The 22,582-nt window shown below is 39.9% G+C and overlaps 1 protein-coding gene across 8 annotated transcripts in view; it reads right to left on the bottom strand.

The window, feature by feature from the left end:
* WDFY3 (WD repeat and FYVE domain containing 3) overlaps window positions 1–22,582 on the bottom strand; it is a 156,264-nt gene that overhangs the window by 115,718 nt on the left and 17,964 nt on the right. For 7 of the 8 annotated variants that reach the window (XR_014226431.1, XM_082282308.1, XM_082282307.1 and 4 more), the window contains exon 2: window positions 6,721–6,815. The exons of the other annotated variant lie outside the window; for it this stretch is intronic. The gene's annotated coding sequence lies outside the window, so the exon portion shown is untranslated. The remainder of the gene's footprint in view (window positions 1–6,720; window positions 6,816–22,582) is intronic. 8 annotated transcript variants of the gene reach the window in all.

The following is a 22,582-nucleotide window of genomic DNA, read 5'->3' as shown; positions in this document are numbered from 1 at the left end:
TAAAAGCAACTCAACCCCTCTCAGTCTCATCTTCAGGCTTCAAACACCTGAGAATTGCAGGCAGAGCTAGATTACATCTTGGGCTCCCAGCCTGGTTTTGGATACAGCTCCACCAGACTGCACATGGAAACACCTCCCAGGAGCCTCAGATGGAGCAAAGAGTAAAGACAAAATAGCAGATTGTGAATCTTTCCTTACAGAAAACAGCTCTAGCTCCCCGGTAACACAAAAGACTGCTGCTCCCAGAACACTGGGTAGAGTCTATCCTGCAGAGAAAACCTGGGACAGATCCAAGGCAGGACAGAGCTGTTTGGGTTTAGAAGTAGCCCATCAGAGCTGCAAGGTTTCCATCCCCAGCAGTGAATGTGTCAGATAAAGGATTTAAAAGGAAAAAATAAAAGAGGGGAAAGAAAAGACAAAACACTCCCCATAAAAAAAACACTTAACAAGAAAAAACACAAACCTACAAAGCAGACTAGAACTGCAGACTTTTAAAGCAATATTAATTACTCAAGTGAATGCATTCTTGCAGTTCTCCAGTGAAAATTTTCTTCAATGGCACACTTATTAAATGACCGAAGTGGGTGTAGATACTCTTGTATATTAAAGTTGGTGTCTTTCATAAAGGGGCGAAGAGGCAACATTTTAGAAAATCCATATTTTTTTTGCTTATTTTTGATTGCCAATGAAGGGGTTGGTATATTTACTATTTACTGTAACTACTTTCAAAACTATTTTTGTTTGTCTCTTCATTACTCATGTTCTAGCCCTGCTTGGCAATAGTACCAAAATAAAAGCTATATTTCACAGTGAATAAATGATTTCTCGACACCAGTTTGCAGTGTACTACAAGATTAAATAGGACAGCTGGAAATGCCCCCAAAAGTGAGTTTCTCTTATTCAAAGGGAAAAAATGAAGCCTATAGCACTCAAGAGACAGAGAAAATACTACCTTAATGCTATTTTCTCCAACTTTGTTAGATTTCTTAGAACATGTGTAACATAACTCGGTAACAAGGTTGATTCACAGCACAACCACTGCACTCAAGGCTCATATTAGCTGTATTTTGAAAACTACCCATGGGACAAACTAAAATCAATTATTTTCTTCCTTAGCCGGAATGATAAATGTAAACTACCTACTTTTGATTTATTTCTCTAGAGCCAACATCCTAAACACAGGAAATTATGCACAGGTACATTATTCACATTATTCAAAAATATTACTAGATTTTGACTAAATCTCTGCTCAATCTCAGCTTTGGTACAGTTTTTCCTATAACAGCAAGTCTGACGACAAGAGGTACAATATCACATGCACTAGTCGTGGAATTAAATGTTAGTCTAGGGGGGGAAGTGTCACGCAAAAAAAGTAAGAGTAGCTGGGATTCATTTAGGTCTCATCCCACCTTGAATTCTTGAAGCTCAGTGCAAGCATCTTAGTTTCCAAGTCCTCCCCTTGTAAGATACTAGATAGGAGACAAGCTCCTGTGCCTCCAAGGCACTGCTAGCCCTTGGTTAGTAAACATCCCTGTGGCAGTCAGGCGGCTCTCCCGAGCTTTGCGCCGACAGCCCCGACTGTACCAGCGCCCAGGTGGGTGTGGCTGTGAGCGAGGAGCAGCTGCTCCCTCCCGGTGGGCTGGGACACCAAGGGAAGGGATCCCTCCTTGCAATCCACAGGCCGCAGTAACTGATACAGCTGCTTCACAAAGAATAAATCAAAATCACACTAGTGCCAGATCAAGATGAAAAAGTGTGTGCTCGAGCAAAAAGACATCTGGTCGGCAGCACAGTCACTGCAAAGGAGAATGATGTATCATGGCTTACAAATTAATTTGCAAGATGACATTTTCCTGCTTCTCTTATCTCACAGGAAAGTATGTATGTTTCAATTCTGGTTACAATAGAACTAGTTATTCTCCCGAAAAAAATAAAGGACAAGAGACACTCCTTACTAGAACCTAGATCAGATGCAATGTGGATTTTCTTCCTTAACTTTTTTGCTTTTCGGGGTTTGTTGTTTTGTTGTGTTTTTTTTAACACTGCTTACTATTCTAGCTTGCAATGCTACTTTCATGCACAACACCATACAGTCTAGAACTGCCAGGTGTTTTGTTTCAATAATAACAACTATTCAGAAGTGGTAGTATTTTCCAAAGAAATCCTTTATGTTATCCAAACTTGCATGTTATGTCTCACCACTATACTTGCCTCTTTTCCTAGTAAAAACCAAGAGTACAGAAAACAAATTAGGATTGAAGCTGCAGTTCTCTAAAAAGAATTCTCCCAGAATGATGCTCAAATGACCACAGTGGACACTGCTTTTTAACTAAATTTATCCCTGAAAAGAGCTTGAACAACCACATAGTAAAAGCACAACTACTGACATGGAGTTTATTCACTTTTTTCCCTTGGATTCACCTACACATACACACAATACTCACATTAAGGAAAATGGACTTCCTTACTGGAGGAAAAAACATCAAGAAGAAAACAACAAAAAGAAGACAGTAATTGTCTATCAAATGCACTGTAATGTCATTTACAGCTACAGAAATCACTGGGTAGTTATTTAATGCAAGTCCTGGCTTCTGCAGTGCATCTGTGAAAGTGTATAGGCTCATCTAGATAACCTGCGCTGTGTTTGGCTGTTTCTGGATGCAAAGAACCTGGGGACAGGACTTGCTCCCCAAGGAGAGAAAACAAGGTTTTTTTCAGTGCTACTCCTTTTCTCTGGTTTTGTGTCCCTTTTAAGCTTTGACAGTAAGCAGTGCACAGAATGAGGATAATTACTCTTGTTTATTTTTAAGACAAACACAATGCAATAAACAGAGTGAAACCCTGCAATATGTTGACAAACAAAGGCACATGAAAGAATTAGGTAAATAAATGCTCAATACTAGGATTTAATTGCAACAATACTATCACAGCAAAGGCTTCTTCTCTTATACATCCATATATTCCTTCACAATTTTATCATTCATTTCTTTTTTTAATTTGATTTTACTTCTCTGTCTTCTCCTAAGGTGACCTTTTAGCAACACTAAAGAAGAAGAGTAAACAGTACTTTTAATATACTCTCACTGCAACACAGGCAGGTGGTAGCCCCTGTCTGCACTACTATTTCCTCACTTATAAAAATTGCTGCACATCAGTTTCATCTCCCAGCACTTTGAGCAGTTATTCCTGCATCTACAGGAATGTGCCTTTGAGATTTCTCCCAGGCAGCTTCTTGAAATAAAAATCAAACAAGGGAAAGCTCTAAAACTAGGTTTACTGTGCCTCCAGTTTGTTTCAATTCATGGGACTTAAAACTCTTTCCAAGGGACTGCCAAAGGCTTGCCTTTCACAGGCTATCACTTATCAGCAGTGGCTCTTCCAATATCCCCCCCCTCCCTGGGATGGAAGATCGGGCATGAAACTTTCACAGCATTCTTGTTATTCCAATTACAGCACTGGTGCACCACTCTCGGCTGCTAAGGTGCACCTTCTTAATTTGTAGTTTTGCTAGAAAAACATTTCCTAGGATACCAAGGAGAAAGCCATACCCCAACAAGTCAGGAAAACAGCAGCAGGGATCGCAGAAACAGAGAGCAGCATCCCCACAATGATAACCTAAATAGAGACTTTTTTTTGCCTCACTATGCTTCACATCCGTAAGAACATCCCAACAGATGGGAACATGTCAAAGGGAGTTTCAGGCATTCATCTATTGCTAGCAAAAAATTACTGACCCAGTGTGAAAAATTGGTGTTTAGCTCTAAGGGAGCCACAAAATGAATCTTTCATGATAACCTGACAACTATGAGAAGAGCACTGAGTGTGCAAAAGCATGGCAAACAAATACCCCTTTCTATCACAGGGAATTTAAAACAAAGCAGTATGTCAGACTTCTCCCAACACCATCTTAAGACAACAACTATTTCTGTATTTTATATCTTATTCTATAAAAGCTCTTAAAAAATATGGTCACTCCTCCCAACTCACACATTTTCTCCCTGTGGCAGAATAAAGAAAGTGCTACAAATAAACAAATGCTTCCTCTTAAGTTCTAGGTTTCAATGCTGCAGTTTTCTAAAGGACAGAAAAGTACCACAAGCTGTGCTGTGAGCATTGGATGAGGCCATCCAACCCAGTAAACTCAGCATAATTAGGTTATGTACACTGACAGAGCTCCTGTGGTATAACAAATAAACACAGGGTGAGTCAGGTCAAGCCAACACACACACTTAGCTTACCCCAGTGACAAACAGCTTCATATCAACACACTCAGCTGCCCATTCTGTCTGCTCCCAAACTGACATCACCTGCACATCTCGTAAGTAAACTCTACTCCATGTGCTAAAATCTAAATCATGGGTGTCATTGACAAATCCAGCCATGACAAGCTAGTATAGAAGCCTACTTCAAATGCCTTTCCAAGTGATCCTGAATCCCTATTAAGTGCTCCACAGAACCATTTTTAATAAATTTTGCTCCTGCAATATAGTAATTTAAAGGAAGATCCCATTTAAAAAAACCAAAATACCACACATATTACACTCAAAAGAACATCATCCTTCAAAACCTTATACATTTCTATTTGTATCACTTCTATCCCTTGCCTCCCTTATGCACTAATCTAATTCATCTGTCAAGGAAGCAAACTAATCAGTTTGACACAATTTTCTCCCTGGCAAATTCATGTTGGTTGGCTGTCTTCCCTTATCTCATTATCTCCTATGTGCTCATAAACTGCATCACAATTTTTACTATTATCCATGTAGCTGCAGGTAAGTCATGCCACAGCTGGAGAGAAACTCAACATGGCCCCATGGAGAGCTCAACCAAATCAAATATAGCAGGCTCGGGTCTGAAAGGAATATAACCACAACCCTAAAACCAAGCTGTTAAGCTCTGCCAGTTCTTGCATGTCCTCAGAACTGGAAGAACAGGATGCATGAAGTGCCAAGGAACTATTTTCTACATAAGTATCTGAATAGCAGATCATGATTCTTACAAGACAGTCTTCAAAGATTCACAAAATACACTGCATTCAACAGGCTGCTTGAAACGAACTGCTTTTACTAAGTGTCAAGAGGGAGACTAACATGAGAGGAGGTAAACCTTTCATCTTCTTTTATTCTCCATAAAGTAGTGTGTGTGTGTGTGTATGTATGTATATATATATATATATATGTATGTCTCAAAAACATCTTAACACACTAGGCTGAAGGGAGCTAGATATTTTCTATTAAGGTAAAAAAGGTATATTTCTGTCAGACCCCCTTGAGGACAAGTTTGTGGTTTTTGTTAATGAATAAAACATTGGAAACAAAAGCAGCAGCACAGAGCTAGAATGAAAGCATTGATGTTAGAGTGCAGGATTTCACATGGAAGGATGTGCTTTGGGGTTTTTGTCTTCCCTATGCTTTTATTAAATTAGAAGTGATAACTCCCCTTGAACACTTTACACTTCTCAGTTTTATATGAATCAAGATAAAGATGATGAGAATACATCAGTGACTAAAGCTCTTGATAACAAGTGGCAGCACTTGCAGTTTTTGAGATCTCCATGCCTCAAAGAGCGATGCCAACTAACATTTCCCTGTACTATGAAGTCTTTTCCCACTGGGTCACCTCTTCACTTTCTGTGTCTGTGACATGCTGCAGCCTTTCTTCTATTAGGTTGTTTTTCTTTTTGCTCCAAAAGGGCATGTATGCTAAAGGGTGTCCTAGCAAAGCTTGGACATTACTCCTCAGTAACCACACCACACACACCTATGCTAATGAAGTAAGCTAACAAAGATTAGAATCCTTTACAGTAAACCAGACAGATTTAATAGAGTTTAACTCAACTGCTCCTATGGAAAGTCACCTCTTTGCTTTAGGAGCACTTCAATAGGCCTACTTCTTCCCTCTCCCCCTCTCACTGCTTCATCAAACTTTACTTGCTACATTTGTTTTTCATCAGCAAAACCAAGCCTTACTGAATTTAATAGTTATACAAACTTTTTTTACATCATTAATTAAAAAGCAATCCACTAGGTGATAAATCTACATAATCCTTGTTAATCTTTCCACAAAACATGGAAGTAAACTAGACTGAACGTTCTAGTTGCAAAAGGAAGCCTCTTGCAGGCCATAATATTTGTAACAGAACTACAGGGCTCTGGGGAAAAACATTCACAGCAAGCAGTCTATACAGCTTGTACAAACCCAAATAAACTAGGATATAACACCGAAATACAAGTCACTTGAGGCAGAAGTAGAGATGACATTACCTCTGTGTGGATACAGAATGGACCCTTCCTAGCCTGTCAATTCTACTGAAGATCAGGAGTATTCTTCTCTCAAAGCAAAAATGAGAGACTTGAGAAACTCAAAGAAGAATCAGGCACTACAGTCTCATGCATTATGATCATTCTTACCCTTTTTTTTTAACCTATTGATTAAAACCTCCAAGTTTAACACAGCTTGTCTCTAAACATGCATCATACCCACACAACTTTCTGTGACCACCCAGCAATGTATTTCCACAGCATCCACACAGATAAACAGAATCCTAAATTTTGTTTGGGTAGAGCAATTTTAAGCTGACTGTGTTCTGACAGTGCCTGAATTAACTCGCTTTCTGTGACAGGCAAATGAACTGCTTCACACAGAATTTATTGAAGAGTGTGCCAATTACAAATCAAAAGGCAATTTCCACAAAAGCTCTTCAGCATTCATGTCACTAACCTCTACAGCATTCCTGGGATCAAGGCAAACAGCTTCAAGAGAACAGGGCCCATTCCTTTCCGAGATTTCTCTTCAACACCAAAGTTGCTCTCTCACTGAGTAAAAGAGAAAAAGGTTAGAATATAAATGTGACAATAAAGTCACAGAGCTCTGCTGTTCTGAAATGAAAGAAGAGTCATTCCTATGACAACTGGACTTTCACAAACTAAGAAATCTTTTAAATAGCTCTGGGAAAAGGAACTGTAGCAAACTGACACACAGCAGTATTTCTCTGATTAAATTATACTCACTGAGAGCACATGAACTGCTAAAGAGTTAATACAAAGTGCAAACCCAGTAATTAATGCACTGACAGCCCGTGATCAGCAGAGCATCCCTCTGAGGAACCAAGTGATTTCTCATCATTACAGCAGGGAATAAGAACTAAGCTACACTGACACTAACCCAGCTGAGCAACTGTGAAGCTACTGAACGTTCAGTTTTCCCTGGCCTCTCCCCCAGTTTGTCTGCCTCTTGTTTTCAGAGTTATAAAATATTCATCTTAGAATTTGCAAGCGGACACACACACAAGCCAACAAGGCTTGTGCTCAAGTCTGAGCTCACTTCAGCACGACTCCATGAGTCCATCACAACAAGGTTCTCCAGCTAACCCAAGGCAGGTGGTAGAGGCAGTAAACCCAGCAGTGGCCACTGTAGGACCTGGCAAATAACTAGGTGAAATGCTGCACCTTGGTTAATTAGCCATGAGATGGCAGACCTCTGATTATTTTACCTCTGATTCCCAGTCAGCCCCATTTGGCATATTAGTACAGGTGTTCCTATACTCCACAGCACTACACAGTACAGGCATACCTAGAGCAACTGGAAAAACTTTATAATACAATTTATATCATTCATTGTTTTATTATTTTGTACATTAAAAGGAGCAGAAAATATTTCAGTGGGGGGAAATTAACCTGGGTAAAAAAAGCAGTACAGCATCAGGTTCCTTTGAAAGGCTCTGTAAGGGAGATGGCATTAATGTGAAAATCTTGCTCACAGAGGTGTTGCAGAGCTTAAAACAATAAGACATTTTGCTACAATGTTGTTCTATGCTCTAAAAACTTAAATAACTTGCTGGCAAGTGCAAGAGTTCAGCATTAACAACTAAAAGAGAATTTCTGTCCTAATTCCATCCTCCATGACCATGAAACCTTCTCCTTCCACTTTCATCTGTTCACAGGGAAAAATAAGGAGCCACCAGCCAGAACCAAATACTACCTGTGTGCACAACACATAAAACTGTAGAAATTGGACCATGGAACTCAGAAACACAAGAATTAAGGGGAGCACTTTGATTTTATCTCTACAGAAGCAAGTAAATATTTAAACTAAGACAATAAACAAATGGTCATTTTGTCATAGTAACAGTTACTGGACAAACTTTAAAACAAATAGGGAACTACAGTTTCAGCTATCTTCAACTGCATTTCACTCTATTAAGAACTTCATTATATAGCCAACCACCCCTCAGGTTCAAAATGATAGATTTTTATCTTTAAATACAGACAATGGAGGTCTCAGGCTCCAAATCAGATCAGACCGTGATTGCACTAAATTTAATTAACACTTACTATATTTTCAAAGCTCAAATGACCAGTTACACTACAAGTACTCAAAACCCACAAGCTTCCTTCAGCAGAAATTAAAGGGAAATATCAGCATCTTTTCCAGTTAAAACTGTAAAAAAAGGCCATGAGGAAGTACAACCCTGAAGACAGCTTGCAACCCTCCTTCATATGTGTCATTTACTTGATCCTGAACCAAAAGTTTATAGTTTATCTATATTCCCACAGTACATTTGGAATGCCTTATCTCTAAGTCCTGATTCCCTTGCATTTATCATACTTTCATATTTTGCCAGGGTCACAATAGCTTGAGAAAGACTTTATCAAAAGCATCTGCACAAAGGGAATTGTTTTGACTTGCAGTCTCAGAACCAATAAACAGAGGGGAGCAGGAGGTCCTGTTTAAACATAGTTAACAAGAACTAAACGCCTTCTGTGGTGCCAAAAAAATAAAGCACTCCTACTTTACTTCCATCAACCAATCTTCAGTATCACCCAAGCTTTAATTCTCCCTGTGGTCATCAGTTAACAAAAGTGACTGCAAAACCAATAGCACACACCATCTGTACTTCAGCAACGAGAAAAAGGAAGATGTTTTCAACCTTGGATATCCTAAAACATCATCCTCCAAAGAAATGTAACTAAACTAAGTAACAAAATAGGTTAGTCACAAAGAGCAAAACTCTGGAAGCACCTAAGACAGCTCAAACAACTCCGGTCTCTTCACGTCCCCCAGCCTAGTGAAGGCACACAAGCCCTCAAGCAGAAATTGCAGCTACTCTGACAAAAACCCTGCTCCAAGTTCTGAGAAAGGAGAACCTGTTCAGGTCAGTACCAAGGGGGTGGCATAGCTTACTCACCTTTCTCCTTAATCAAGTCTCCAGAGTAAAGGAGAAATATACTGACTGGCATGTTAAACTAAACCTTTCCTGGAGGAAAGGATCTATGTTTTATGAACAAGATTCAGATTTAGCTTTCCAGGATGATTTCTTAGGGCATTCACGACCTCTCCATCTGAACTAGGTTTCTGACTTTCCACAGGGACAATGGATCTCCTGGTGGCATGCAGGCAATATGGTACTCTGTGGCTGTGCTGCCTACAGGCTTCCTTGCCCATCTCTGTCCACTGAAACCAATCTAAGTTCACCCTGAACCTCTCCAGACAGGCAGCACCTTGCTCTCTGGCTAATGGCTTTCTCACTTGCAGATCACACACTGTGCAGAGGCTGCTCAAAGCCACAATGGAAAAGCAGCACAGCGAAGAACCAAACTGCCCATTCTGTATCCAGTGTCTGCTCCTGACCACTTCAAAAGTGCCTCAAGTAGCAATTACCTCATGAAAAAGTACACCATAAGTAACAAATGCAACAAGGAGTTATGGTGGTTCCACTTGCAGTGCAAAACAAACACGGTGGTGATTTCTCCTCCCCAGAACGCTGCACGCACAGGCGGTGTCTGATTCAGCCGACGCAGGCACAGCTGAGCTCTGCGTCACCTCGTTTTCATGACCCACCACTGAACCCTGGCAGCAGCCACGTCTATTATTTTCCAGAATCCAAGTGTCATTCAGACAACAATTTTCAGACACCATAAACACCCCCATCCATAAAGCTCCCTGCTGCACTGAAGGGCTTTCCTTTGGCTCAAAGAGTTGGAACATGCCATTTGCAACTATTTTCTCAAAATGTAGTATTAGGGCAGCCAGCTTGAGCCTGACCAATAAAAACCTACGTGGCACTTCACAGCAGTTACCATCAATTTTAACAGACATTTTCTTTTTCGCTCAAGTCCCAATCTACAGGCATTTCTTGAAGAGTTTATTTAGGTAATCTGTATAATTACATAAGATAATTAAAAATATTTTCTCCGTCACATGAATAAAAGCTTTTTGGTTTTTTAAAATGCAAAGTCCATTGAGTCAACACGTATTTTATAAGAAACGCGCTCTTGCATTATAAGTTGGTTTTTTTGTAAAAACATGTTTTTGTTTCAGTGTCAACTGAACTTGAACTGTTTCTCATCCAAACATACTTCTTCAGAACCGAAACTAAAAAGTTTAAATCAAGTTCTAACAATACAATTTATGACTTGAATAACTTCTCTTAGCTGCCATTAATCCTTTGTCCTTGTCATTTAAATAATTTGCTTGCTGTAACAAACATTTCCAGACCTGCATCCCACTAGGTATTCAACCAGGTGTTTTAGGTGTCTTTTTATTTTGCCTGAGTATCTCAGTACTCACTGTTTTCTAGAGCTTAAAAAATCAAATAGAATTTGACTGCTACCCTCACCAGACATCACACAAAAAGTGCTGAATAACAAAATCTCAGCAATCACAAACCACTTGGTTCCTGCAAAGAAGAAAACTGATCAAGTAACACCATAAAAATTTGCTTTTATGTACATCTTATTTCTGAAAAAGAAATACAAACGTTATGCAGACTTCCATCTTAGCTCCTTTCCCCTTATTTATTTTCCAAGTATTCCCCTGTGGATAAACTATGTTTATCAACTTCATGCATACCACACTAGTGTCATCAGAATATTAAAAAATGAAAGCCCTACAAGAGCACAAGGTTTCTTCTGTGCCTACATACACCACAGGTATTCAACAGAAACCTATTCAGACCTAACCAGCCATTTTCCTCCCTGCTTCCATGTTTTGCCAAGTTAAAAAACTCACTTGCATGTTACATCAAAGAGAAGTCAAGGAAGACATTACATATAAACTGTTGTTGAAAGGAATTACAGTAGCTGAGCGCTAGCACTTACTCCACATTCAAAAGAGATAAAATCCTGCCTGTGCTGGAAACAAACCAAAGAGATCATAAACATTATGTGATCCAAGCACATTTTCTGCCTTTTCTAGCGGAGATGTGCGCTTAGCATGCATTCTCTACCTCCCTGGTTCACTTTCAGACACACTGCAAGGGATGTGATGTCAAAGCCTGTCTTTAGCCAGATGAGATGAGAGGTCAGGACCATAGGCCAGCAGGAGCCTGGATCTCAATCCACACTGCCTACTCGGATGAGAAATAACTTTTGCAACAAAATATTTTTGCTGTACATAAGATCTGAGAGAAGGAATACAAATGTGAGCAACATGTTGTCTAAGTACTTCCAGCTGTTTTAACAGTAGGATCAGGATGAAAGAGCCAGATGTTTCCCTCTGACAAAGACAAGACCTTAAAAGCCAACATAAGGGTCAGCCCCATTTGTAAAAAACAAACAAACAAAAACTTCAAACAGGTAAAAACCTTCTGATTCTGGCTCCCTCCAAAAAACTCTTCTCCATTACTGTTTCTTATTCACTACTTCTGCTAAAACAAACTCTAGAGTTGTAGAACTGCATGCAGGAAGAAGTAAAGAAAGGTACCACATCTGTTTCCAGTAGAGTTCACAACTCCAGCACCTGGACACTTTCTTCTCCTCACCAGTATTCCTGGATTCTTTTGCTTTTTATTTCTAAACCGAACTCTCAGCATTCTCATCATACTTCCGGATGAGTACATACTTCCTAGAGAAATCTCCATTAACCTCCTCCTGCTCAAGAAGGATGAAGGAAAGGCAGTAAGGTATGCACTTCACCTTCTCAGAGATCAGCCCCCGAGGTTCACAATAGAAAACAGCAAAAATGACACACCTAAGCCTACAGTCATTTGTCACCACAGACTGCTTAAAAATTTTCACCAACTATTACTCCATCCATCTTCAACTTAGAACATGGTTGAACACCGTAACAAGGTGTTCTTGCTGTCCCTAAGACTCAGTGTAACACAGCTTGGAAACACTAGAAAGATGATAGTGGCAGGCACGAAGGAAACACCACCACAGCTTAAATACAACTTTCTGGAGGTGGAGGGGGAATATATAATCCCAACAACTAATCATGTTTAGACAGATAAAAATAAATTGGGGAGAAAAAAAAATGAAGATACCCCACTCTGTGCAACACCATGCTATGTTCCATGCCAACCCTCAAAACACCTTCACACTCAAGAGCAAAGGGAAGAATCCTCACAAAAGGAGTCTTAATGACAGACTGCTACAGCCACCCTACTACACACAACTCTTAAATATTGCTCCTCTTCACTGAAGTCGTCCAAGAGCTAAACACAAACAACAGAAACCCTTGCTAGATCTATTGGGCACCATGCACTCTGTGTCTTTCAAACAGCTCCTCCTTACCCTAAAAAATTCTAGTCTTGCCCTTCAGCCAGGCTCTTCTCAATACTGCAAAGCCTCATGATGTAGATGTGAATGGCCAACCAGGTATAATACAAGGAGACATCAACCTGCTTGAACTGCAGCTGCATTCACCTCTCCTCCAGAAGCATCCTCTACAGAGAGGCAGAACGCAAAACAAGAACTTCAACAATCTCGCACTGGGTACAATTTAAAAACAAGGAAAGTTTAACACCAACAACTTAAGCTTTTTTAAAGCAACACAATGAAAGTCAAGGAAATTAATCCAATCTCATTCACTGCAGGCAAGCTCTGTTGGACAGCCCAAAACTTGCTTCAGTGTAACTGCAGTCATTTGGAAGTCAGGAAGACTTAATGCAACACCTGATTTCTATGCCACTGGAAAGAAGAAACGCTCCATAAACTGCATTTGTGTTAAGTCAAAGCCAAAATTAGTCTGAAAAAGGAATAAGAAAATTGTCATACACGCTTCATGTTACTTCACCTTTTAATTATTCCCTAATTAAATTTGCATGCTTTGATAATATCTACTACTATAAGCTGATGCTCCAAATGGAAATAAATGCTAATTCCCTCTCTAAATGAACCATCAAAACCATGTACATTTAAATAGATTAGTAAAATTTATTTCAAGTTGTCTTCAGAATGCTCTCACCTACCCTACCCAATCCACAATTTACAAAAATCTTTGCCAAGGATGCATTAATTTGGTTACCCATAAACAGTCTTCTGCTCTTAACAGCAAAGAAAAGTGCTTCTTGTAGAAATAAATCACAATGTTTCAGTGCTAAACTCCAGATGCTCCCTACATAGACATGCTGAACTGATTTGCAGGTCACCTGTGACACAAAATTTCATTAATTATATTGCTTGATAAGAAGCACCGTCTTTTTTACATAGAGGTTTTCAAATTAAGTAACTGGGTCTTACTGCTACAGCACTACGATTTCTGTCAATGAAATACTGGACGTTGTTTGCACATAAGTACAGAATGATACAGGATGGAAGACTGCTGTGAAGCTCAGTGTGGCCCAACCTCTGCTCAGGCCAGGGGCAGCTTAAATCAGTTGCTCAGGTGAGCTCTGAGCATCTCTGAGGGTAGAAATCTCATTGTCCCTTTGAGAAACCAACTGTGCCTTTAACCTTCATGGTACAAATTTCTACCCTCCTTGTAACTGGCCTTGTGCTGCTTGTGTCCAGTGCCTCTCATCTTATCCCTGTGCATCTCCAAGAAGATAAAGATAGTCAAAATTTCTGCAGCGGTCATCTCTTCTGAGATACAGATTAGTGACCACAGAAATACTTTATAAGCTGATCAGATATCGGAGGACAGGGCCCTTAATCAGATCAGTCAAGTACACACTGAAATAGTGGGAGTATGTTTTATACAAGCTATTTTTTTATTTATGAAAGAATAAAACCTACATGAACACACATAACATTTTGCTTCATCAATGGGAAACAAAGACCAGAATAGAGAGGGGTTCTTTCTTTATTTCAGGAAGCTAATGCCTTGCTAGCTCTTTAGCTTTCCACAGGATGAATAAAACCCTCTGGATACAGAGACAAACCCTGATTATCTAAACCACTGGTATCTACAATTCTGAAATCCAGAAGTCAAATACCTGCCTGGAGGACAGATGCTCTGGCATTCCTAAGAACAAACCAGCTACCTTGGTATTTGGAGGCTTGCAATACAATTTTAAATACTATGTTCAATTCCCTCACTGATGGGGCATGGCTATTTGTTTCTTTTACAAAGAGAAGTGTGTAAGTTGTTGCAAACACTACACTCAAAAGTAAATAAAGATTTTTTTTTCCACTCTCAATTAGTGTCTACATGCTAGCTTGCTCAATATAGCTATACTCACTGATGTTATATTGCATAATGTAATCAATATACCACTATGTTATCCCTGCCATTACTTCCAAGCTCATATTCATTTTTATTTACTTTAATTAATCACAAAGTTACAATTTCCTAACAAGGACTGAAGGCTGACCTATATTAAAAGGTGCCACAGGCTATTGGCAAACCAAAGACGAAGCCAGGCTTTTCACAGCACTGCATGGTGGGAGGACAAGGGACAACAGACATAAATTGATACAAGAGAGGTTCATATTGCGCATAAAGAGAAGCTTCATTCCCCCACTGATGACAGAGGCACCAGAGTAGGGCCCAGAGAAGCTGTGCTGTCTCCAGACTTGGGAGATTTGCAAGACACGACAGAATCAAGCCCAGTACAACTTGGTCCCATCTCAGAGCCGGTCCAGCTGTGAGCAGGAGGTTGGACTACAGGCCTGCCAAGGTTTCTCCCAGCCTGAGAGACCTTGAGAGGTTCTCTTCCCCACTGTCACGTGCAGAGCGAGTCTTAATCCCAGAGTTCAATTCCAACATTTAACATGCAAAGTCAGCTGACTTGCTGCCCTGCTTTCCCAAACCTCCCAACTGCATGGATTCTTTTCACTCTGCAACCTTCAGCCTCCTACCTATCCTGACACTTTACAAAAGGGAAGGTAACCTTTCACCAGTGGACATAACTTTTTCTCCAGGCATCTACCTGGACGCCAGAAAACCAGTCATTAAGTCTGCAGCACATGAAAAACAGGAGGAAAAGAACAGAAAGCAGACAGACTATAGAAAATGCTGGGCAGAGGACAGGCCCTCCCCGAGCATACAGATCTCCTGACTAGCAGCGTCTTTTGTATTTGACTCACATCCAGCCCTACAAGTTCCAAGCAGGTTCCTCCAGAGATCCACCAGTCAGCCAGTCCAGCACACGAGTCCTGTGACAAGTTTTTCTCCAGCACTTGCAGTGCTGGAGAGGGGCAACATTTTGGCCTGTGCTAACAGCCCTTCCTTAACAAGGATCACAGAGAATCTTGGCATGGCAACATTTTGTGGACACTAGGGTACTACCCAAAAGCAGCTGTCCTGGTGAGCTGCCTTTGACAGGAGCACAACCATTTGCATGGTGCTGTACTCCAGGTAACATTTTCATAAAGGCAAGAGCTGTCTTGCATCAAGTTAATTCTTGCATCTGTGAATCTCTGCTTTTCTCCTCTGCAACATGGAGAAATTGTCCCAGAGTAAAGGAGATGTAGCTGTGCTTCCTGGAGAGCAGCTTTAGCCTACATGTACCTCAACAGTGCCCTCACCTTCAAACACAGCACTGGGCCACTTGCTCAGTGTGTGTTGAGAGAAAGGAAAATTAGGGCAGCTGGCAGAGAGGAAGCCGACTTCCAGGTAATTGGCCAGCCAGGCTGCACACACTTCCCACCAGTGGACTGCCCTGGGCTCAGCACACAGTTCCCAGGCTGTGCACTGCACAGCTGGTGTCCAGGTATATCCAGGGATCAGAAGAAACAGATTTGCAGCAGAGCTTCCATTTCTGGGTTTCCAGGTAGCTATTTCTGTTCTACAAGAACTCTTTTCGGGTCAGTGACCTTCAACTCCAAGCCCTGAAGGGCATGTATTTCAATAAATTGTTTCCTTGCTGTAAATTAAATGTTACCGTTCTGAGAAGGTCTGTCGGTCATGTCTCTTCGACAGAGAATTTGGCCAGCTGAGATAGAGTTAAGGCTGTAAGTAGCCTGTCCACCAAAAGAACAGATCAGTATGTATTTAAATGTTTATGAATCACCTAAAGATTATGTTCAATATTGCAACTGAACAAGTCAAAGTTGATGATATACATAAATCCTAATAATAAATATTTACTTATTCTATCACACACTACACCATGAATCTTAAGCTCCCAGATTCTGTTTCCAAGGCCCATGTACAGCTATAAAATGTTTTGTAGCTATTGTGGTGTTAGTCATGTCACCACAATTTGCCAGCCTTCATGTCTCAGCAGAGTGCTGCAGAACTCTGGTTCTCATCTCACTGAAGAGTCTTTTTAGTCAGCTCCTTGAACTCCCACCTATAACCAGTTCTTCATACTCTGCAAGTTTGCAAGGCTGGTATATATTTGGACAGCTCTCTCCAGGTCTAATTTCTAACTTAAATGAAGTAACAAGGCATGTTAGAAAAGGAACATTAGGACAACAATTTCCACAAATGCCAACATTACTGCACAGTTTACCAGCATGTGACAGCAAATGAGATGATGCCTTGTTCTAGTAACTGCATGGAAACAGAGAAATCCACTGAACTATGGAGACCATCCTGAGAGAAGACAGATATTCTGAATATCATCCAAGATCATTTACTGTGTTCCTGGGAGAGCTTGTTCTGCAGACTGCCTGCAAAGTCCTCACATCTTTGGATTCTGCCTTCTTGGCAGCTGCCAGGGATCTCATTTTGAATCAAACATTTCCTGTCTTGCCCAGCTAACACAGCGTTAGAAATAAAATTTCTAAAAATCCCAACAAACATCAGCAGACTAAAATGATACTGAATATCCCAATAACTGTTTCAGTCTGCAATGTGAAACCAAAGAGTGCCCAAAGTAAAAAGTCACCTTTTCATTTAGTGACCCCCAAGTTGAACAGACACCTCCCCACAAATGGGGGTCAGACCTCCCCATGCAGCTCATCGCTGGTACTTAAAAAGCTAAGCTAACTGACTTTTCTTTTTCTTGAACCAAAGGGAAACTAAGGTACTGCAAAACAAGTCCTGCAAGAAAAAAGAAGTGTCTAAATGAAGTCACTCTTAAAACCATCTGCAAAAATTATGACCATGTACTTCTTTCTGTTCCTTCAGAAAGCAGGACTCACTACTTGAAACAAGCCAGTCTGTTTTTCAAAAGTGTCTCTCTAGACCATCCCTTCATTCCTCAACTCATTCAATTCTTTTTCCTTTTCTTCTGAGATATTGGATCTGAGGGAGATCACAGGCCAATAAAGATCTCATAATACCACTCCTGATCATTATTAACTTAGATTAGCTGGGTAAGTAATACCCATTTTTATCCTCCAATTAACAGTATAACTTGATATATCACCTAGCAATCTTAAGAAGCTGAAAGTGTAAGAATGCAGATAACAGATTTAGTTTTCCATGTTTTCTTTCTGTCCAAACATGTATTCCACACAAAAAGCTTCCTGCCAAGACATGATGTCTTTACATAAAAAAACATGGGTGAATGTTCAGAGCAAAATCTGTAAAAACACATGGATGCAAATTTCATATCCAGACCATTTTCAATGACTAAGTCTTAATACACACAGGGGGAAAAAAAAAGTTAGAGACACTGAATGACTAAAGGAAGTGTCACTTGCCAATATGAAATTACAATGTCTCTTCAGCCATCCAGTAACCTCAATATTTGTGTGATCTGCATGACCAATCATGAAGAAACCTCTTAAGAGAAAAGATCAACAGACCAGAAATTTAACTCGTTTTCCACAGTTATCCAGCTCTCCCTGTTACACAGGCACAGAATCATATCTTCATAAGTAAATACTTCTAACAGATTTGCAGTTACTGAGTTTGTGTATGCATGAAGTTTTTGTTTCCATCTGGATCTTTGTCTTACTCATTTTTGGGGGCAGGTGGTTTGGTTTGATTTTGGGCTTTTTGCTGAGGAAGGGAAAGTGGACAACATTTAGGAAGAGGAATCTAACTGCTACTTGATGATCCAACTTGATCCTTCCTTGCTCTTAACACATTCTAACTCAACTTGCCGCAAATATAACTTGAAGAACTTATTCTTTCTTTGCCTGTGAACTACCAACAATATCATTCTTCTACAATTTTTTTCCTCTACTGCCTGCCTGGAGTATTTCCCAAATGAAGAAATCCTACTACTTATACTAAACACAATCTAAGTTGGTCATAATTACTTTTCCTATTGGAAAGTTAAAACTATTTGAAAATTCTGCACTAGAATTATCAAAGTTAACCAGAAAAGCATGATTCTGGCTAAAACTGTGTATGCCATAGCAAAGTGTATAAAAAAATGTGCATAATGGAGAAAAAGAGAAACAACCCCCCCAAGCCAATAATAAAATTTCATTACCAATCTGCTACATGAGAAATAAGTGAACATGAAGTAAAAAAAAAGCTAAGAACTGATGAGGTATAAAAGCTATCTGTTAACACTATTTAAACTGTTGTTTATTTGTGTTTGGATATATTTTTCCAGGGGAGAGGAACTGCCTTTACAGTTACTCTGAAAAATACCATTAGTGACACCAGGTAACCATAATTTGATGACTGTAGATTCCTAGCCATTCTGTAAAAACACGTCACGTTTGGCTTGCTGTCCACATCACTGAAAAACAAACCAAAGTTCACATGGTGCTATCTTGAAGGAATTGAGTTTTTCATTACATAATCAGAAATATTTAGGTTTGCTCTGACAAAATGAGGAGCACTGCTGAACACTGCAAGGTGCCAAAATAAACACATTTAAAAACCGAGATTTGGTGAAATAGAGCTGAAAAAGGGTATCACAGAACCAGGAAACGCCATATATACTTCCCTAGTATAAGACAAATCATTACGTTTATTGATGTCATTACCTTCCTAGTTTATAAGGGCATCACCTCTTCTTTAGGAAAAAAAAGCTTAACCATGATTAAGATACTAGATTTTCATGCTTTTCAATGTCCAAATAAGACCGATTTTCATATTGCAACCAAAGTCTTTCAGGAGATGGCAACTTGGAGTTAGTTTCTTTAGAGAGACCAATTCGGGCAATAATATTTTGCTGTATTTGCAGTGAAAAGCTACCACCTCAGTTCTCTTCTGGATATAGATTCAAAGTGCAAACAGTCTTTAAATAGTGTGATCAAGTACTACTCTTGATGAAAATTCTTCTCATATCTCTCCTTACCAGGTAACACAATTGAGATTTACCTCTTGTAAGAGTAAAGGTACAATGGACTGATTAGTCAGAAATCTCTTTTAACAGAATTAACATTTCATGAATACATCCTTAAGTAGTTAATTAAAAATCCAAACAGCACTTAATAGGAAAGACAGTAGAGACTGAAAAAGAAAGTCTTCAAGAATATTACTGAACTTGAGCTGCCATTCATTTCCAGTGTGCTCCCAACACTGTTGTAAATTGGTACCAACCCTCACCTGCATTCCACTAGAAGCACGTGTAGAATTATCATTTCCCATTGCCTTCAACATAATATAAACTCTCCAGTAACCAAACTCAACACTGCACTAAGGGGAGATTTAGGCAATGGCAACTTGGAAAAGAAACCACCAGATTTAAAAACAAGAACAAACAAAAAAAATCTCTTCTCTCAAGTAGCAAAGAAACATCTTCCTCCTAAGATTTCTAACTCAACTGCTGACTATTTTTGAAAACAATAGTAAGAAAAAGAGTCTTTTAAGTTACCAGTCTACACCAGACCTTGTCATCCAATCACACACTAATTTATGCACATATTCATTGATACAGTTGAACAGTGGTTAAATGCTTCTCAAGGATCCTATCACTTAAAACCTTGATGAAACAATTGGAAAAACTACATATATAAAGCAGAGACATGGAGGCAAACAATACTCCAAGGACACACTGCTATTAGGACCACAGAATATTTCAATAAGATGTGAAAAGCAATTTCAAAATTCCCAATCAAGTTTTCTACCTTACAAAAGCACTGTTTTTGTGAACTCTGCATTAGACCAGGGCATTCCCACCACCATGCTGACAAAGAATTAGCCATGATATCAAGTTGGGTTTTCTTGGTTTTACGTATTTTTCCAGAAAAATCTTTACAATCCTTCCCTTCTCATCATTACTTTCTAGGTTTCTCCAGTACCAGGTGTTCTGATAAAGTACAACATTCTGGAATTTACAGAACTGCAGGGCTAAGGTAAGAATTCTAGCAGAATCTTCACTAACAATGGAAATAATCAAGTAACCCTATGATAAGTGTGGCTACAGCATACAGTCTCTTCCAAATCAGAACTCAATGTCTCTGTCAAGAGAAATTGGAGGGGCAAGGTATGAGTAGACAAGACTGAAGTATACATGCTATACATCCAGTCTTTTGGTTGCAAAATAGAATATCTTCTGTGCACCTGGTCTGTCAAAAGCAGATGGGGCAGACTGCCACTGAAGGAAAAGAAATTCCAACAAAAATAGCCCAGAAGAAAGGACCCCAATTTCCTACAAATGACAGCACCTTGCCACCTCTCCAAATACCCAATCTACAGTACAGACACTGTGAGCAAGAAAATACAACCTTTGCACTCCCTATAACTTCTTTAGCATAAGACTTACAAACTAAATAAGGACCTTAAACCATTAACCCCAATTTATTTCCCAATATAGGACACTAAGCACTAGAGCCTATTTATGACTGATGCAGATCACATTTGACACAGCAACAAGCAGTGCAGCAAACAGTGTGGTATCACAGATCAACTATTATTTATCCTCTGCTGGGACTTGTAGACAGTATAGTCAGTTCATCTGTAAGCAGAGAACAGCACTGCAGATTACAAGTCTACCATCTCTTCTCCCATCTCCAAATGTTTTATCAAGGATCAAAACAGCCTGCCTTGGTCACTTACACTCACAGGAAGCCATGTAACACGAAATGGAAATGACATGACTTAAAACTGGGAACTGAAAATGAAGTGTGAATAGGGCAAGCATTTTTACAGTGTATTAACTGCCTTTATTATACTGCAGTGACATCACTTAGCTGTAAAAGCATGAGATTTACAACTACCTCATCTTATACACAGGAGTACTATATTTTATGTGGTGATCCCAGGGCAGGGCCAGGGGAGAGAATTAAAATTTCTCTCAGGCCCACCCTTTGAAGGAAGGGAAAAAAACCAACAAACTAAACGAACACCAGTTATTTACATGTTTCTAAAATCATGAGAACATGAACTTGCAACTTTTGACCTTAACTCCAACAAAGGCCACCCGCAATATTTCATTCAGATCCAAGCAAATGCCTTTTCTTATATACCCATAAAGTATCAAATGATTTTATTTGTCTATACATTTCACACTTCCCATGATGTACAAGGGCAGTTTGATTTTGCAGCATAGCGAATTGAAGATTGAACCCAAACAAACCACTGTCTCAACTGCATTGGAAAGAGAAGGAAACAGCAACATGGGAAAAAAAATAACTTGTTCACAAACAAATCGGGGGGGCAGGGGGCAGGGAAAAAGAAAGAAAAGGAAAAAGCAGCAACCAGAACACAAGCAGCTGGTGCTCAGGGACTAGGAAGGACTTTGGCTCCATGATAACAGGATCAGTTGCATAATTGCTGCTGCCTGAGAAGTTATACAATGTTTGCCCTTCTCGTCATTAAGAAAACAAATAAGCAACCAAAGTCTTCTCAGGGCACAGAAGCTAATAAATGAAATACCACATGTCAAGTCCTACTAAAGAGAAGGAGCTCTGTAGTTGCAAACATTTTTAGCTTACTGAAACATTAAGCATCAAATTCTGTGTTGACCCTTGCTAAAAACACCTATTTCCCCTAAAAGCAACATGTCCTAAAGCCAGTGCCAAGCCACAAGAATTTACCACCTGGCTTTTCCAGCCCTGCTCTCAGAAGACATGTTTGCATGGGAGAAAGCTGTCCCTAAGGCCAAGTTACATGACATGTGACCTCTCTTGCTGATGTAAAACTTTATGAATTCTGTGGCTATCATGACATTTGAACCAAAGTCATAAACTACAAAAATATCCCAAGCACTAACCTGACTCTAATTGTCTCATTGGATATTGTGCAGATACTTACAGGAGAACCAGCATAGTATTTGCAAGAGAAATGAAGACAAATCAACCTATGAGGAATGACATCACTGAAGAATGAGCAGGAAAGAGGTTTACCTGAGTGGTCATGTATTGTGCAGACCTGAAACTGTGGCATCGCACAAAGAGTGAAAGGGAGGTTTGATTCAAGAGTGAAAGACCGCAAAGATGCTGCATGCTAATCAAGAGGCAGTTTGTTGGGGTCTCCTCCCCGCCGTGTAGCCCTGGCAGAGGGGCCCTGAGGGCACAGACACGGGGTTTCCCTGCCCCTGCTCAGCCTCGTTCCCATGGGTTGGTTTGTGTTCCCTGCGCGGGCAGAAGGACCCTCGGTCCGTGACTGGAACAGTTCC

This window comes from Coloeus monedula (genome assembly GCF_965178545.1).
Source record: "Coloeus monedula genome assembly, chromosome: 5".
NCBI lineage: Eukaryota > Metazoa > Chordata > Aves > Passeriformes > Corvidae > Coloeus > Coloeus monedula.
This window is presented reverse-complemented; position numbering and strand designations above follow the sequence as displayed.